Below are 18,280 nucleotides of genomic sequence, written 5' to 3'. Positions count from 1 at the left end.
TTCTGTAAAAATAAGCATAAGGGTGAGAATTCTACTAATTATCTTAAATAAAATATTAACTCAAGTACTAGATATCCTTTCTGCAGATAAAAGATAAAATTTTTTGTTTCTGCCTTTTTTAGGGACCATAAATCAGAATAAATTCTATAAACGCTCTATACTATTAAAAAAAGTTAAGATTGAAGAAACATCAGATTTTACATTTATTTGAAGTGAAATGCATTAAACTTATGCTTGAAGTTTTTACAGCTTTCATAGTGTATTTTATCCTTCCAAAGAGTACTTCACCATAAAGAGTGGAATTAGTGTTCATGAATCTTATCTTGAAGCTTTATTTGCTCCTTTAAACATCATAAGTCCCTGATTTCAGAGTTGACGAAGAATATAAAAACCTGTAACGGGAAAAAAATACTGTTTTTTCTATGATATACTGTTCTGTTGTTTATTGACTTCCATCTACTTATTGCTGATAGCTTGATAGGAAAGGGATAAAGTTATGCATTACTAGCACTACATCATCATTTTTAAGTAAAGTAAGATTTTTTAAACAACACTGAAGATATTAGAAATGGTTCCTCAAATAAGGATGAAATAATGAATCCAGCTGCTTTTACACATAATTAATTGATCAGTACTCAATGAATTTTAAAGTAGATGAAACTCCACATCAGCTGTGACCTTTGCTGAGATTCTCTCCTTACATAAGCAAAGGGATTTGGCTTGAACTTGCTCAATGATGATTTGATGTCAATAACGCACTGAAATACATAAGATCTAAGATGTTACTTGTGAGGAAGAAGAAAATCCTCAATTATGAATATATATAATTAGAATAAATGTAGCAATACTATGACTATAAACATAAATGTTTTCCCTTGCATAGGAATGATGACGTGACTGATGTGATGATTTGCAAGGAGTAAAAATGTTACAGTTAAAAGTGATATTCAGGGCTTAAGATGACATGAAAAGTTGAACCAGATGATCCTTGTGGTCCCTTCCAACCTGGCATTCTATTATTCTATAATACATAATCATAGCTTAGAAGAGAGAATAAAATATCCTCACATTTGTAACAGGGAATAGAATAAGGAAAAGACTGACCATATTACCTCAAGAGAAAATACAATGTAAAAGACAAGTCACTGTTCTTGTAAGAGACTAAATGTCATTGGAGACTTGTGTATTAAAAATTGGCAGCCATTTTTAATTTTTCTCATGTACTGATTCTCTATCCTATGAGGAACAGACAAAATATCATGTACTAAAAAATAAGATTTCACTGTTTTTTCTCTTTACATGAAACATTCCTTGTTCATTCCTTCTCCCATTTTGCTACATTTAACTTTCAGATATAAATTATTTATTTCCTGCTATAATTTTATTTTCATTGTTCATACTTTTTCACCCCTCATAGTAATATATTACAATAAGAAAATGTTAAAATGTAAGAATTCCCCAGTAACATTAATAACTCATGAAAGGCAAGTCCACAGGCAGTATAATAGCGGCTAATATCTTTTATGGCACAGTGGAATTCTTCAGTTAAATTGCTTAAAATATTACTGTCCAACCTTTGATTGTATTAGCATAGATGCTGCAAGATGTCAAGGACACTCAATTACTACTAAAAAATTTATTTTTATAAATACAAAATGTTCCCTGTACATTTTAGAGCATCCAGAAGTGGCACCTGCATCCATACTCCCTGTTACATTAAAACATTTGGATTAGAGACCACAATCCACAGGTAATGAGGAAACCATGGAAATAGAAAAGATGCAGATGGAACTAAAATTCCTCGTGAGGTCACAGAACTGTGAAATTGTTGGCATAGCTCACATGAGTGGGGTGCAAAGAGGGAACAGAACAAAGAATGATGGGCAAGGAAGATGAAGAATGAGTGTTCCTTTTATGTGAAGGAGCACCTTGGGTGTATGAAGATCTCTTGTGGGATGGACAACACATTGGCTGAGATCTTGTGGGACAGGATCAGAAGAAAGATTAATAAGGGTTGTCATCATGGTGACAGCTTGTTACAGACCACCTGATTTAGGGTAAGGAAGTGGATGACGCCTTCTTTAAACAAATGAAAAAATATCTGCATCACAGATCCCAGTTCTTATGGAGGACTTCAATATCTTTGACACCTGCAAGAAGGACAACATGATGGATGTGAAAAGTCAAGAAGATTCCTAAAATGTGTTGTGGATACTTGGTCAAACAGGTTGTGACTCACAGTTGTGGTTCAAAGCTTTTAAAAAGGCTTTTGACACTATTTCCCTCCCAGTGTGTTGTACCCAAGGTAAGTCACTGAGGTCTGGATGAGCAGATAAGAAGACAGGTAAAAATCAGGTTGAATAGTTGGACTCAGAGGATAGCAGTCAATGGGTCATACTAAATCTGGAAGCCATTAACAAATGGAGTCTTTTCATTAACATGGGTCTTTTCTTGGGCATGTCTTGTTTAATGTCTCTGTCAGTGATCAGGTGACAGAGTGCTTGTTAATGAAGTTTGTAGATGATGTCAGGATAGGGAGACTCAGTGGTACCTTAAACACAGGTCAAATAGGATACAGATAGTCAGGAGGAATGGTGGTATCCAATAAGGATATTCTAAGTCCTACACTCAAAGAGGAAAAATTCCTTGGAAAGAATCAGGCTGGGGACCTCCTGGCTTGAGCAACCTGGCTCTTCAGAAAAGGCTTTGGGATTCCTGGTGCACAGCAACCTGTGTGTGAACCAGCAGCAGGACACAGCAGCAAAGGGGGACAACAAATTCCAGAGTTGTATTAGCACATGCACAGTCTGTCATTCAAGGGAAGTGATTACACTCTTTATCTCATTAGAACACATTTTGATACTACAACCTCTTTGGGGGTATTGAGTAGAAGAGAGACATCACTATCTCCAAGAGGTAGGTCTATTGAGAGTCAGGAGCTGGAGCACTTACCTTGTGAAGACAAGCTGAGGGAGCTTGTCAAGTTCAGCTCTCGGGGGACCTAAAGACCCACCAATATCGACAGAGGCTACCAAGATGATCAAAGAAGGCTCTTCAATGGCACACAGATCTCATGGTATAAGAGACACAAATTGAAACAGGAAATGCTCAAAATGGATATAAGAAAAAACTTTTTCACTTTTGACGGTAATCAAGCAGTGAAGCAGACTGTCCAGTGCGGCTGTGCAGTCTCTGTGCATGGAGATATTCCAGACTTACTGGATAAATCCTGAATGCCTGAGAGTTGACGTCTGCCGACCCTACTTTGATGAGGAATTTGTAACAGAGACTTCCTGAGATGCCTTTTGCCCTGAATCGCTATGCTATTCAAGAAGTCAAGATCTGAAGGCACCATCTTTATTAAAATGAAAACTTTACTTAATGAAGCCCTAAAGCTATACACGTCTGTCACAAAATCAAGTATATTTCAGATAAGAATTTCAAGTGTTCAGAATGTAAGTCCTTCTGTTAAATAGAAACGGTTATTACTTATTTTCACAACTATGAGATCATGGTATTGAATAACTACTAAGGCAGAAAAATGAGAAAATATGTGACCCTGACCACCACTACCTTCCCCATCTACCGGTAGCATGATTCCCCTAAAACAGCACAGCAAAAGAAACTCTTCTTACATACATCAATTACTGTACCTTCGTTCTCTTTGAAAGAGTCCTTATGGATTTGTTTGTTGATAAATACAGATTTACATAGCAAATTTTATACATAGTGAATCTTACTGGCTGACATTTTCTGCTATCTCAAAGTATTTTCAGGGAATAGCGTGAGAAGAAGATACTGCAAATGTAATGCTTCTTTGACCCATTTTGTAACAAAATGTGAGTCTTAAGTGAGACACCCTGTCACACATTGTGTTTGCAAAATCATTTTTCCTGAGGAGCCCACATCTCCACACAGAAAAGATAGTGGATTAGAATTGACTTTAACTTATTTAGCCTTTGCACTAGAGCTTTTTCTGGGAGAACTTGACATTAGCTAAATGTGAAATAAAATTATGATATCTGAACTACAGAGATTTAAAGTTATTCTAAGACTGTATATAAAATTTCCATACTGCTTTTCTAATCCTTATATTGATTTTTTGCGGATTTGTGACAAACAAGGTTTTAGAACAGTCTTTTTCTGATACAAATTACAGTGCTGTTTATCAAAAACATTCTCTCCCTATCTTCTTTTTAAAAAGCACAAGTTAATCTGAATCACTGTCATAATGTCAAATCCCAAATCTAAAATGTGTCTTGAGAAATTCAAGCACATTTCAGCTAAGTGCTGATTAAACAACTACATAATGCACGTCATATGTGAGACACTGGAATCAGTAGAACTAGCCATACAACAAGTGAAAACCTGTTTTACTATAGCAAAATTATCTCTAATTCAGTCTAGCTAGTTAAAATATGTGAAGCAATAATTTTTCAGTGTATTTTCCTTTTTAAAAATTATGGATAGAGTTCAAGAAAGGGGGCACAGTGGATGCACCATAAAAAACTCAAAAGAATTTCCCAAGTGAATCAATGAGGATCTTTATTTGCCCTAGGTTAAAGTTTATGTAATATCAGCAGTACTTTTGGGTGCTCTGTAAAGGTTTTTTTAATCAAGTTCTGAAATATCATTATGGTAGAATGTTTTAGGACAGTAAATACAAATATAAACAGAAAACATAAGTATCTACTGCTTATTTCCTTTCAAATCTGATCTTCAATAACTCTATAGCAGAGCTCAAGACCTAATCCAGTCTACCTTCTTGAAATTCTCATGGACACATAATGAAAGCCATACTCTCTCCACTTTAAATACGAAGAATGTTTTTGAGGAGTATTAAACTTTCAAGGTTTTATAATCACACAGCAACCTTGAAATGTCTTTCCCTCCAGGGTCCCTCACTGAAATATAGATTTCTTTGAAAATCATGCATGTGTTAATTAATATGTTAACCCGCAATATCTTTAGAAGTATGTACACAGATTTCTGAGACGGCCTAGCTTCAACAGCATGATGAGGACAATTTTATTTCTCTTAAAGTTAGACTAATCAACAGTCCTGTTACTACTCTTTCCTCATTTCAAACATAACAAAGAAATTTATAAGCAACTGAAGGTCATAAACACTTTTAAAATCTATTCCTATTTAAGAAATTCCTTTTATGCAATCACTACAGTGAAAGGAGAGGAGGGGAGGGGAGGAGAGAGAAGGGAAGGGGAGGGGGAGGGAGGGGAGAGGGACAGAATGCTTGAATTCCTGTAGGGCTTTGCCACTGCATTTGTCTCTCCTATCAAAAGACAAAAGATAGAGTCACAACAAAAAAGCAAGAAATAGATCAATTTTTCTACTAATGGAGCCTGGTTCCATACTTTGTGATAAGTACTAGACCAAAAAATACTCCCTGTATAATTATTTGCATATTTTTCCCCTCTTTCAGCAGCCTATATAAATAGTATGCAATTAAGGGGCAGTTGTTCAGATTTCAGATTGTCCTTTTATTAAGTGTATAGGTTCACATTCAATGCAGAAAAAAATACCCTCTTCTGAAGGCACAGACTCTCTTGTATTACCAATTCCCTGATTCTGTGATATTGTTCACTACTGTGTTTGAGAATTTCTCAATAATAACAAGCATGTGAGGCGGTTTTTTATCATTTTTGTCTTCTGTTTAGAGAATGAATCTGCTCTATATCATCATCTGTATTCAGATCACAGTTTTCATTTATTTCAGTTTTATATTTTAATGCTGAATATTTATGTTTAGATATAGGCAGACACTTTAGGTGCATTTTAAGGCACTGCCGCCTCCTTTTCCCTGCTCTGGTTTCAGTCCCTGAGCAATTCTGCTTGCCTCTGCCTGCCTGTCTCATATAAGTGTGAGAGAACAGGGAAGAAATGCCTGTATGTGAATGTATGAGTGTGTGCATGTGTGTGTATTGAGAGGAAGGAGGGAAAGAAAAAGTCCGATTTGAGAGTCCTACCCAGCATTTCATAGGAAATTCATGGCAGTTAGAGTCCTGTTCTCAAGGATACTAGAATAGAATCAAAGAATCAAGGAATCATTTATGTTGGGAAAGACCTTTAATATCAGGAGGCAGCATTTACGAATAGTTTGAAAAGAATTCAGTTCTCCAAGATTGAATATTTGAACAGAGATACAGTGAGATGAATATCAAAAAAGTTAGACACTTTCAAAGATATCTTGGAATGGGGGTTTCTATACCATAAATCTACAGTCCAATTAATAAAAGACAAATTATCTCTTCACATAAATTGAGGTTCATTATAAATGCCACAAGTTTAACTGAAAACCTAAAGGGCAATTTAAAAAGCTGTATCTTGTTTTGGTTGTACTGGGAGTTACACACACCACAAAAAGCACAGTATCCAATGCGTCTCATGCCCATACAAGCAACAGAAGAAGTCAGCCCTCCTTGCAATTTTTTTCTGTTCCTTCTTCAGCCCACTCACCCACTCCTTCATTCCTCCAGTTCTGCTGAAGTCTCTGAAACTACTCTGATTCAAGGGGACATTTCCAGCCCAATGGTGCTTCTGCAGTTTTTCCACCAAAGGGACTCCTTTGGGAGCATTCTCACATCCTACCTCTGCCTTTTCATAGCTGCTGTACTGGGGATGGTTAGCAGCAGGTTTAAACTGGGAATGATTTTGGCACAGAAGCAACTCCAGGATCAGCGAGCCTCACTTGTGTCTTTTAGTGCAGCATTAAACTGTTCTGATGTCAAATATTGCTCGTTCAGAGCCAATTCAGCTCCACCTGAAGTCAGTAGGAGTCTTGGATGGATTTCAGTGATCTTCATATAAAGCCAGGAGAAAGCAAAACCTTCCTTTTTCCTTGTGTGAGATAACAAAAAAGGAAACGGTAATGATTGATTATGTAGGTCATTGTCAGTGCTGTGAGCTATGTGTTATGTATAATGTATTAGGCTAACCCCAAGGAAAAGTAGTTTGTGATGGGGAGTAGAGTTAACTAAATTCTACGTCCTGAAGTACTTGTTTTGTTCATCTTGATATGAACAGCTCTTGTGTTACAATGGGTCTTGGTAAGACAGAGATAAATTTAGAAGCAAATTTTGCCTTAGATCTTCAGTCACAGTGTCTATTGACTTAAATGAAAACTGATCTGACTTAGCTAGGGCAGAGTTTTAGATATACAATTTTGAATTTTAGTAGAATATATATCTGTGTCCTAAGGTACTATGTTCACTTTTCTGATGTTGTTTTTACTTGCCAGTTGTTATTTTTAATGCTTTTAAAATAAATATGCACTCCCAGAAGCAAATTAAATGTAAAATACCTACTCTCACTGTTTTGGTTTTTTTTTGTAGTGCATGATTAGGTAAGAAAGACTTGTTTACTAGAACTTGTGGCTCTTGAAGTCATTAAGAATAAAGCCCTAAAGAACAACTTGGAAGTGCACGTCAAATGAATATCAGAGCATTAAGCATAAATCACACAGAAATACATCTCTGTTGCATTCCTGAATAGATATAGTGCTCAAAACAAGTAGAATTGAATCTACAAAAGCCTGGAGTTACTGTAGAGTTTAATTATCCAGTTGGGGTTTTTTTTTTTTTTTTTGTAAAATCAATTGCTGACAGTGGGAAGAAGTAAGGCACAGAAAAAGCAAAAAAGTCTTCCAAGCATTTAGGAAAACCCATGTCCTCTCCAGAGAGGCTTGATCTGTTTGTGGTAGTACAATGAGCTATTTCTTTGGCAAGAGAAGGTATACTAGGTGGTTCACACCATAGAATTTATTTACAAGCTGCAACAGCTGCAACTCCATTTTTTTTGTTGAAAGATAGAGGGAATGCAGCCAAGTGCAACATAAATATACAAGTCAGATGTGTTTATGCTGGATACCATCCTCAAAGACATTTTATTTGGAGGGAGTGAATTGAAATCTGCAGATATTATTTCACACTGAGAAAAAAAAATAATGAAAACAATACATTTAAAGAATAGAATGAGGGTCTGATTATTTATTTATTGTGGGACGTAGCAATGTGATGTGCTAAGCAATCTTTTAAAGGACATAAGTAAAAATATATTTTGAACTTCTATTCCCTTATGAAAGAATGCAGCCTTTCTATTTGCATGGCATCAGCTATCCAATCAATAACATACTTTTAGTGAAAGGCAAATTGTCTATGACTTTGATTTTTGAAGATAATAGTAACCACGGCAGTAGTGGATCAAGGGTTGGACTTGATGATCTCAGAGGTTCTTTCCAACCCGACTGATTCTATGATTCTATGATTTGTTTTAGCTTAATGGTACTTGATTATCAAATGTATGTTTTCTCATGACAGGCTGACTATTGTATTCCAAATCAATCTCTAGAAGTTCTTGCATTTTAGGCTGTTTTGGCAGTCACGTTAGGATGAAACATGGCGTATCTGAGGTATCCCACAAGAGGTATGCAAGAAGTAGCACTGTTTCTTTGAAACACTAGTAAATCTAAGCTTAGAGCTAGAAATAAGAAATTGCTTTGGTTCCACTCAGTGCCCTGTTCCCCAAATTAAGATTTTTCAAAATAAAGGATTTGTCGAGATTATCACCCATTAAGCAACTGCCAACATAACCAGGACGATGAAATGCTCTTTTTGAGATGAGTAATAGGATGGGCTCAGCTGTGCAGCCTCAGATTTCCCCCTTGACTTTTCCCTTGGCAAACAGAATTCTACAGTGGGGATGTTTCCAGCGTTTCTTCTTCCTGATAAAAAGTAGTCAATCCAAGAATCATCCTTACAGTAAAGAAAGACTCAACAATATTAAACACTGGGTGGATGACAGTTATGGGAGCAAATGTGATAAGTCATTAATTTAATTAAATTAAATTTGTTTATCTTTGACTTGTACAGTTAATGGAAAGAAGGTGACAGTGAGACTGTGAAGAGTGTTGAGAAGCATTTCAAGGTCCCATTTCTTTTGTTGTATAACTACAAGAATTACATAATAGAAAAGCAGATGTGTGATGTAAATATTCATGTTAATCAATTAAAATTGTTTTCAAGAAATATTTACTAAAATTCTTTCAAACTGTAACTATCTCAGAGAATATTCTTCTGCAATTTTATCAAATATTCATATAATTCCAGTTCACAGTGAAAAAGATAAAAAATTAAAACTTGAAACAAATATTTGAAGAAAATATCTGTCAGCATTTTTGCAGCTCGAGTTCTGTGTGATGATAATTGAATAGAGCAAGAGTGAGTGGATAAATTGAATATTCTCAAGACAATGGGAAAGATTCAGCAGAAGAAAGCTGAAAATGTCTGACTTGTATATTCTACTTGCTTTAAAGTTTTGCTTGCTAATTGCACATACTATCAAAAAAATCAATAATAGAGGTTCTGTTGGTATATCAATGTTTCATGTAAACTGGGTGTGGACATAACCATTTAAGTTTAGTAAAGATTTCCCATTCTTTCTTTTTCATCATTTAGATATTTGGAACCTATGTCATTCAGAATTACTTTTATGTCCATCTATCATCCTTTATGCATACCTATGTAACTAAAGAATTTGTTCAGCACCAGAAAAAAAACCAAATGCCTTCCCCCAAACAAAAAACCCAAGGAAGATAAATATTATGGCAGGATTAAAAGAAATAGTCTAATAGCACAATTTAGGTATCATATTTCATTTTTTTCTCACAGGCCTGGAGGTGTGGAGAGACCCAGTTCATGCAACTATTGAAATATCAGTTAAGAAAAAAAAAGAAAAGTATTTTCATAGAGTTTTGAAATGTAGACAACAATAAATATGGTTGCAAGCCACACAGGCTCCGTGTGCCAGCATCTCACCATGGACCTGTGGTGGACTTGTCCATCCCTCAACATGGTGCTGCTGGATCAGGGAGTTAGGGAAGGCTCCCTACCTACCACTCTTCTGTCTGACGTGAAATGCAAAGCCCTGATGCAAGGGAGGAGGCTGAAAGTGAAACGGGACTTCCTGTGTGTGCAGAGAGGGACTGACTCTGAAAGCCAAGCCCCAAGTTGTTTTGGGAGGTACTCTGCCCACTGATAACCAGCAATGGCCTTTCCCAGCCATTCGTTCCTCCTACCCACCACATAAATCCATGCCAGGCATGACACATGTTTCTGCAATGTCTCCTTCATCTCCAAAGCTTCAAAGATCCCTTCCAGCATCCTCATCCCTTCCTGTCACCCAACCTGCCACCCAGAGTGCGTCCTTGTATGGGAAATCTCCCAAGGACCCAGAAAGGTGCTTAGACATTGGCATGCACCCTCCCCGCTCCAGCACACATGCTGTGTCAATGGGGAGATATTAACCAAGATATTTATGGACAGAGAAACCAGGATGGTCTTCTCACCCACAAGGAGGGTGCTTGCTCTAGCTGGGCAAGGGGACAACAGCCCAGAGGGCAGCTAGCTTTCTGTGTGCCAGGTCCACCTCAAGCTTAGCTATTTGTAGGGAGTCAGACATCTGGGGAGGTGTTCCCCCAAAAGGGCCACCACCTTCTCTAATTATTACTTCCTAACTTAGCTGGTTGGCATAAGCCACTGATGTCTACATTTATCACATAGCCTCAGGCTGATCTCTTTGATTTTCTCCTTATCAAAAGTCAATTAGTTACTGTTACCTGGTCATTATCCTCTTCTGGTTTACTGTACCAAGTGCATTACTTGGATGAAAAAATATTAAGAATTCCTCTGTGGTTTGTTATTTCCTTTCTGCATATATCCAAACAATTAGAGAAAAGCAGATGTGGTCCAGAGCTTTGAGGAAGCCTCTCCCAGAAAATTCCTGTGCTTAGTTTTTGTTCCTCAGTGTACACCATAATCACCTTATGAGTTTATGCTGGGCAGATGTAGACAAGGTCTCACTTATCTGAGTGATACTTTCAGGCAGGCTTCCTCTGTGACAACTACACAGAAATATTTTTCTACTAAACAATGCCTAACAGATGTAATTATTAGGTATTCCTTTGTCTCTAAGAGATCCTTCCCTGTCACTCTTCTTACTATGGAGGTACTACTTGATAATACATTAATGAAAATGCCTAACAATGTGAAAGCAAAAACTTCACATTTCTATTATGGGGAAACAACAGGGTTATGATACACTCCCATTTACTGAATATCTCCATCACTTCTTGGAAATTGTTTGCAGCTACAGCTTTGCTTCAGGTGAAAAAAAATACATATGTATGTATGCAAGTACACACATGCAGCTATATAAATATCAAATTAAAAATATATTTTGCATCAATATGAACAACAGAACAAAAAAATCACTTTTTATAGCAGATGATCTGCCTGAGACTTGGAAGTGTAATAAAAAAATCCTGCACCTGCTAAGTACTTTGGCTTAAAATAAATGTTTTGACAGAAAATTTTAATTCAGTCAAAGAAACCAAAAGCCTAGAGAGACGATTGATAGGTGTATAACTGCACTGTATGATTTGATTTTGTATAGCAGTGTAGTACTGGAAAGAATGATTCATGTTTAAATATTCAGAAAAAGAAAATGTTCCATTTTGGAGAATGTCCAACAATGAAAGCAGATTTAACTTGTGACAAGACTGAGTTTGTTAAAAGGACTTCAATGTAGCAGTTCAGAGAAGAATTAATCTCTCATAATTTTTCCATAGGTACTGAAAATAATACTGGTAATTTAAAAGTCAGGTGCAACTGCATTTGATTTCAGAAACTATTTGAATATTTTAAAGTTGGATAAATACATAAACATTTGTATTATTGTTACTAAAGTCTGTTATAATAAAGCTTGTGATCTTCTACCATCTAGTGTACCTTTTTCAAATTTTGTAGCACGCCTTTAGAGGTTTTTTTTCTTCTGTGTGGAATATAAGTCTCAAATACAATATCACACCAGACAGAATCCTACTCACGAGGATCCATACACATAGTAAATTACTTACAAAGCAAGTAACCAACTGTTTTTCTTTTTTCTTTAATTAACAGTTTAACTATGCACTAATGAACTTAAGTGAATGTAAATATTTTGGTAGCAATTTAAATTAGCTATTTACTCATCAGAAGAGATATTAAAAAAATAATTATTTAATAATACACAAACGCCAGACAATTAGTATAAAAGGACAGTGGAAAAACTGCACTAGAAATGCAACTTAGGAAAAAAGCAACATCTTGACAAGGTCATATGAACCTACTTGAAGATCCCTCCCAGCTACATCAAAAAAGAAACAAGAACACCCAAAACCAGCTCATCTAAATTAAGGTTTTAAGTTCTCCATATGTTGACTGCAATGATAAAGTTAACACAAGTAGTGTCCAAACTTGCTTGCTACAAAAGGTGCTGTTGGATGCATTTCATTCATTAAACTCTCTTTTTCATATCATAGATGTCATTACAAAATACCAAAGAACTCTAATGAAGAAAGGAAAAATAGAGAAACAATAAAACCTATGTTTTGATGTACATCTATGTCTCATTTCCATAACATTCATAGTCAAGACAAAGAGGCAATATAGATAGGAATTAGAGAAATATGGGTTTGTATCTAATCCAACCAGGAAAGGTTTAAGAGTAGGGTTTTTTTTTCTAATTTGAGTGACAGAGTTATGAATTTATTCTGATTTCACTTGTTTATATAGTGAAATATCTTTATAGATTTTAATCACTTCTCCAAATCCAACAAAAAATAAACTTTAAACATGATCCAAGCATTGAAATAACATGCTTTGGTATAACCTGATACTCTAATGGCAGTTGTCTCAATATGACCTGATTAACTTTTTTCTCTTTTTGTGAGCAAATGTTCTGTCTTGAAAAACTTCAAACTGTTTCTAGTTTTGGTGGTTTGATTCTGTACACTGCATTAAGGAAATACAGAAGTCCTTTAAAAGATTAATATTTTAATAGTTTCAGAGTTTTTCAAGATTACTCAACTAATCTAAGTAAACTACAGAGTTTACTTAGATGTCCAATCTTTTGTCAAAATCCCTCACCAAAGAGTTTCTAGGAAAGTAGGCAGTGATGAGTTAAAGGGAAAGTGTTTGGAACATTTATCTAAAATACATGCAATATTTTAGGAATATAGGAGGCATAATGGCTGGTCTTGCAATAGGGGAAGTTCAGCAGTGGGAAAATCTGGATTACAAGCTTGGTGTTAACACACTCTTGAAGCAATCTGGGAAAAAAAAGGCAAGCAACATGAGGACAAAGTTTGCTGATGCTAACAAAGTTACTCAAAGTAATAAGGGCAAGATCAAACAAGATTTTCAGAAGAAACCTAGCAAGACTTAAAAAGAATTTTTTCAGATGAAATGCCAAATGAAATTAAATTGGGTGACTGTAGTGATCTAAGTAGAGAAAAAATCTTTCACATCATTAGTAAATTCAGTCATTTACCCATGTGATGAGCTCCGAACAATTATTTACATTCAGAAGTAAGGTACTTGTGGACTGCAGGAGTTCTGGAACAACACGCAGATGATCAATATGATCAAACAGTGTTCAATTTATTATTTAAATGAGTTAGCTTTTATACAGTCAGCTCCTTCCGGGTACATGATTACAACAAAGCGATTGGATAGCTCAGTCTCTGCACGCACTGCATGTCTTTAGTTCATTGGTCCCGATGCTCTGTCCATGCGTCCTGACATCATTTGAGCTGCCCAAAGTCCCTCCTATTGATCTGCCTTTAGGGACTTTCCAGGGACTTTCCAGTTTCTCTTTATCTCCAGTTTCCCACAACTTAGAACTATAAACATACGGTTTTCACACAGCTTGCAAGTATAAACTATTCTTTTAATAACCTCCAAAGTTATGTCCAGTGAGGCCTACTGCTGCTCAGAGCTGGTCGTATGGATTGTTCACGAAGTGTCCATTGACCTGTGAATACTCTACAGGTACTGGTGTTACTATAGCTAGCTCTGCGGAAATAAGATAGGCTTGGTAGTACCCAGTAGAAATTAAAAAAAAAAAGAAAATACTAGGAAGCACTAGGCAGGAAATAGAGAATCAAATAGAAAACATAATGGCAAATTCATGTCTCATGCTTTCCCTGAACCCCGTATATGACGCTGGTTCTCTCATCTGAAAAAAAAATATATGAGAACTTGAAAGTAAATTCAGAGACAGGCTAAAAGAATCATCAAAACTGTGTGTTGGCATCTTTGTGAATAATGGTGGGCTTCAGCCTGGAAAAGAAATGGAAAGGGCAGGTGTGACAGAAATGTATAAAATCAGCCTGTCAGTGACCTGGAGAAGACAGACTGGGACTGAATGTTCACTGTTTTTCTCAACAGAGCTAGTGTCCAAAACGTGAACTTAATGAATTTAATTTTAACTTCAGGTTCAAAACAAAGGCTGTGGTTCTTGACTCAACAGCTAACAATACTGTGGAATTCTTGCCAAAGAATTCTGTGGATGGAAGATATTTAGATGGGTTTTTAGGAGAAATACTTAAAGACAAATTGACTGATGTTTAGCAGAACCTCAGAGGCTCAGGAAATTCTCTGAACTGGAAAAAAAGACTGTGAGAACTGCTTAGAGGAAATATAATATAGCCTTATCTTATTCTTATTCTTTCACATACCTTCACTTTTGACCAGTGCTGGAGACAGTATAGTAGGCTATATGGATGCTGATTTTATGTCCAAATATTAAATTAGATTTTCTTTTTTTGAAAGCAGGTGAATTTTGCTTATATATATTTTTTTTAATCTGTCATGTATACGCCTAAGAGGTATACAAAGTAAAGTTAGGTAAAATATACTTAGTTAAGTATAGTTTAATAATTTTCTCCTTTCTTTCAAAGACATCTGTGAAAGTCACAATATCTATTGCTCCTCAGGGAAGTAAGGCAGTGTTTAAAAAGGACATTAGCTTAAGTTGGTATATAGCATCTTGCTTTCAAAAATCACCAATACATTGTTTTAAAGTAAATTCTTTTGTAAATCTGTAAGAAAATGTCACCATGAACATGTTTTATTGCTAACACTTTTTATGTGCTGGTTAACCAAAAGAAATTTCTTACCTTTGATGCATTTTATACCACTTTGGAAACAAGTCCCCCCAGCCAATTATAGAAACTCACAGTGAAGTCCATCCTTGATGAAAAACAAGTTAGTTAACTGAATATTCAAAAAATACTAAATATCTGTGACTATTTTTGTTTCTGTTTGTTCCTATTTCTAGGTCAAGAATTTCTATTTCAAGAATTGGATGCTTTAGTGAAAAAACAAAGCAGAACACTGTTTAATGCATACTCTGGTCTTCTAACAGCATGCAAAAAACTTATGGCCTCAGATAAAGGTGTTCTAAGACAGTAGTGCTCAAATTATAGCTCTTAAGGGATCTGCATATGGCTCTCATGAAACCAGTGTGTCTCATTTGTGTTCCTTCTGCTGTATTTTAGTCCTGGAGAGAGAAGTACAATAATAGTAGCAACAAACCCTGTGCAAAAACACACCTTCAAGGCAATACTTGAACAGTAGACAGCCACCTTGCAACCTTTTTAATTAAATGAAAGATGTAGTGGGAAAAAAAGAGCCATGAGGTAGTTACTTCTCTGAATGGAAATTCATATGAGTACAAGGAAAATAAAATCCTCTTCAGGTCTTACAGATCTCCTTTCCTCCAGACTAGAATATCCAAATTCTTGAAACAGAAAGGCCAGCTGAATCAGACCAGCAGACAGTTTAAAGCATAAACTTTTTCTAGTTTCAAAACTCAGGTTCTACTTGCAAGTTACTTTCTGTTTGCACAATTGAAAGCAAACCTGACCTTCCATTTCTATCTTAACATTATCTTCATTTATTTACATTCCTCCCAAATATGACTCCAAAGGCTGACAAAAAATAGAATGACAAAAATTTCCTCCCCCATGAATGTATTTGGCTCATATTTAGTCCTGTCTTACAGACTTGTATTTCTATGACTATGAATCTTCAGTACAGATTACATAGGAAGAATCTTTGAATAATTTATCAAACCAGAGTTTATTCCAGAGGCAGAAAGATACTTCAGTGAGGTTCACATAGGTTCATTCTGAAGTCACTGCTACACTCTTTCTCCACTGTCATTGTTGACATTTTCAGATCCTTATGCACACAAACTTTCTAATGATTTAGTTTTAAAACACATTTGCATTTAAAACTGGAAAACTTCTCTAATAGTTCCTATGTGTTCTCAAGACAGATGAATAAGAATTTAAAAAAAACACTACTTTGTTGAATTTCCATACATTTTCATCCTTTGTGTTTGCTTTTCCCAAATATCTAGGCACATTTTTTTGACTGTCCATTATATTTGTTGAAACAGAGGTTTTGTCCCTCAGTGTTATATCAGAGACAATATTGCATACAAAATACTGTAGAACCACATATCAAGCGCAGGATCATACCTGTGGACAATGAAAACTACTTTTAACAAATTGTTCTTGTTTATTTGTTTTGACAGTTTGAGGGGAGGTCCAGTCCAGCAGAATACAGTGTGCTTCAGTGCTATGTTACATACAAAGGCTGTCAGCAGTTGCTTAGAGCTAAGCACTTTGCCCCTGATGCAGTCAGACAGATATGCATGTGCTTAACTTAACGTACAAGAGCAGCTAACCAGAGACACATGGTGAGGTCTGAACATTTGGCTCATTTCCTGGAGCACAGTACAAGAAAAGAAAGAGATATTTAATGATCTTAAGGTCAGTAGACCTTATGCTGCAAATATACTGGCTTCAGAAAAATAAAAATCATAGAGATAACATTTTTATCCTTTACTGCTAAACAAAAGAAATATGAATCTTCTAAACAAGCAAATAAACAAATAGATAAAAGAAAGAACATTAGAAAAGTGCAATATTGTATTTTCTTATATCGGTAATATTGAGTGATCATGCCAGACGGGTTACACTCCATGAACTCTTTGAAGGCAATTTATAAACCAAAAGTCACTTGAAAATCTTCAAATGCTTTGGTTAATGTATACCCTTTAAGAGGCTAGCTCTTTTTTTACCACTGTTCTACAATTTGCTAGCACTGGAAACCATGTATTGAGCTAAGTTTTATTTGGAATAACTGATTTTGTGTTTGAAGATTGTTTCTGTTCATAAAATATATGAACATAAACTGTTCCAAAGTATAATCCAAATTATTTGTGAATGAAATCTGTTAAAATATCTAAATACAAGATGTAAAGATGCTAGGTTTTTGGAGAAATCTTACTCAATATCTTCTGGGCATATAAAGTATCCAGATTCCTAGTGGTCTTGTTGTTACATGTGAGTGATGTACAATATCAGATGTGAAACATACATGATGAAACAATATCAGATTTTTTATTATGTACAATTTTTTTATTACAGTTTTTTTATTATGTACAATTTATGGTTTCCATATGTAAGGGCTACAAGGATCCTTGCCTTTTATGAGAGGTCATTACCCAAAAAGCTGTTAGACTTCAGTTAGGCTTTAGAGTTAACCAAAATCACACAAAGCTACTGCAGAGCTCCTGATGCCCACGTGGGTCCCATAATCATATCAGGTTATACAAGGAGTAATGAAGTCATCTGTCATTTCATTTCTGTGAAAGGAAGTGAGGTAAAAGGGACAGTGAGATTTGACTTGGAAATTATGATGGTTAGCTCAGTGCTATCCTACAGTGGAGCAAAGAAGCCCTCAAAAGAGCCAAAGTGTCTTCTGTATGTGACAAATTTGTAGAGTTCCTTCTTGCCCATGGCTTTTGGAGATAGGTAGAGTGAGCCTTGCTGCTATCAGCCTTACGTAAATTCTAATATGTGATTATTAGAAGATGAGGAAGTTTGGTGAAGAGAAGAACATTTATTGTGTTTCTTTCACATCAGAGTATGAGTGAATTCTCTCTGGAGTTGAAAGATTAAGATATGCACAGCACAAGGAAATTGACCCTTTCAGTCTTTAAAATCCCTGAACTGCAACACGTGTTTTTCTTAAATCTGGTTTTTACATGATTTACACACCAGTCAAAAGAAAGAAACTTTTTGAGTCTGAAAGGGAAAAGCCAATAGTAGCAACAACAGCAACATCATCATGATTTTTCAACCTAGTCTGAAAATTTTCTGAAATAGGATGTTGTGGCAGGTTGACCTTGGCTGAATGCCAGGTGCCCACCCAGCTGCTCTATCACTCCCCTTCCCAGCGGGACAGGGAAAAGAGTAAGCTGGAAAAAAAACAACTCATGGGTTGGGATAAGGCAGTTTATTTAAAGCAAAAAGCAAAGCGAAGCTTGCGCGTGCAGAAGTGAAAGATAACAGGGTTTATTCTCTACTTCC

The sequence above is a fragment of the Manacus candei genome, unplaced genomic scaffold, assembly GCF_025592945.1.
Source record: "Manacus candei isolate 608988 ecotype Guabito, Panama unplaced genomic scaffold, ASM2559294v1 h1tg000034l, whole genome shotgun sequence".
In the NCBI taxonomy this organism is placed as follows: domain Eukaryota; kingdom Metazoa; phylum Chordata; class Aves; order Passeriformes; family Pipridae; genus Manacus; species Manacus candei.
Note: the sequence above shows the minus strand (reverse complement) of the source record.